The sequence below is a fragment of the Pyrus communis genome, chromosome 17, assembly GCF_041283825.1.
Source record: "Pyrus communis isolate YQ-2024b chromosome 17, ASM4128382v1, whole genome shotgun sequence".
Lineage (NCBI taxonomy): Eukaryota > Viridiplantae > Streptophyta > Magnoliopsida > Rosales > Rosaceae > Pyrus > Pyrus communis.
The window spans coordinates 2,641,917-2,643,985 of record NC_142581.1 but is presented as its reverse complement, the minus strand read 5'-3'; positions in this window follow the sequence as shown (position 1 = coordinate 2,643,985).

Genomic DNA, 2,069 nt, shown 5'->3' with positions numbered 1-2,069 from the left:
GTATAATTAAGAAATTTTTTATATTTTTTTGTTGAATAAGAACATTAAGTATTAAAAAAAAAACAAAAATTAAAAATCAAAATGTTAGCAAGAGAGACAGTAGAGTCGTTGTTATCGCCAAGGCCATCCCACCAGGAGCCAACAGGATCGTCTCCGAATCTTCTTTGTGAGAATCGTAAAGATTTATGAATCATGTCCGTTTATTGTACATCATACAGTTAACTTTCGTCTGGTATTGTTTGTGTTCAATTTTAAATAAAATAATTTATAACCGCACGATGTACGATAAATGGACACGATTAACTGATCTTCGGAATTCTCACGAGGATCCGTATTCCATCAGGAGTTCGTTATTCATTCTGGAGCTCAACAAATAACCGTGTCTTCCTCGCAGGAATAGCAACAGTTTCAACTTTTTAAAACCTTTGTCTTGGAGAACCCAAACGAAACAAGCAAATGAAACAGTGACATATTCCTCACGACGAGGTTTGCACACGCTGCTTGTCGGAGTCAGGACCCCATGTTTATGAATTCACAGGTTGCGGAGGTATGGACAACTATCCATTGTTGCTGAGGAAGGAGTCGAAACAAGACAAGAGTTCGAAAAAAAAAATAACGAGAAATGAAGAAGACGCGATGGTCCTTTCTTGTCGGAGTTTGCACACACTGCTTGTCAAGGGGAAATTTTTATTATGACAAGAATACAGGTAGGACACTATGTGTTTTTATGTAAGTGGTAAAATTTTTTATTTTTTTAAGTTATTAACTTTTTAACTTTTTAACACATATATCTCACAATTTGTATAATGACACATGATGTAGCATCTCGCGTGCCGGTTATATTAAAAAATATCTCGGAGTTAGGACCCCATGTTTATGAATTCATAGGTTGCGGAGGTATGTACAACTATCCATTGTTGCTGAGGAAGGAGTCGCAAGACAAGGGTTCGAAAAAAAAAAAATAACGATAAATTAAGAAGACGCGATGGTCTTTTTCTTGTTTTTTTTTTAGTTAATGTATTTACAATTTTTATATTTATAATTATAAATTTTTTTGTTTATTAGTTTTAAGTAATTTATTCTTCTTATTTCTCCTTTTATATGTTGCCTTTATTTTATCTTTATTTTAATTTCCTCAATGTTTTGAAAGAATTTTCATTTTTTGATACAAATATTTAATAAATTTATTTTCGAATAAAACAATATATTTACTTTAAAATGGTGAGAATATTTGGTCTAACTATGCATCAGTCAACCATAATAATTTATTAACTTATCATTTTTAAGAGTTGCATCAACCATGTGGTTCAATATCCTTATAGATAGAGTGTTGGGTTGTACTCATACATCAGGGGTTCGAAACTCCCTCTTCTCCTAAATTAATGTAATAGTTTTGAACTCTTCCTTCTCCCTTAATAATAGTAATTTTTCTTTTTTAAAAAGGGTTGTGATTTTCACACACCCTTAACTACTTTTCCCACACCCCTTCCTATTTTTTAATACTTAATTGGTATCCTACTATTTAATCTTCCATATATACCCCTCCCTAAATTTTCCTATTTAATTGGTATCCTACTATTTAATCTTCCATATAATCTTCCCTATTTAATCTTTCTATGTCCACTCAGTACTATGGTCTGGTGGTATTCTTCTTCACTTGGAAGTGAGAGATCTTAAGTTTGAATCTTGTGGATGGCGAATTCGATACCAAATTAGGTTGTCCATTGTGTGGCTTAACCGAACTGCTTCTCCCCTTAATATAAAAAATATCAATGTACTAAAAAAAAAAAAAAAAAAAAAGGTTATATCCCAATACCTAAATTAATTAGGCATCTGCAATACAGTATGTACTAAAAAAAAAAAAAAAAAAAGGTTATATCCCAATACCTAAATTAATTAGGCATCTGCAATACAGTATACCGGAAAATTATAAATTGATACATTTTGCAATTCACCTTGAACTTCAAGGGGTAGTGTGGTAAGCCCAATCAAAAAAATATTGGGTCGTTACATGTGAACTGGACAAAAGAAAGTAACAGGCCCAAGAGTGCTTTATGGACATCAGGCCC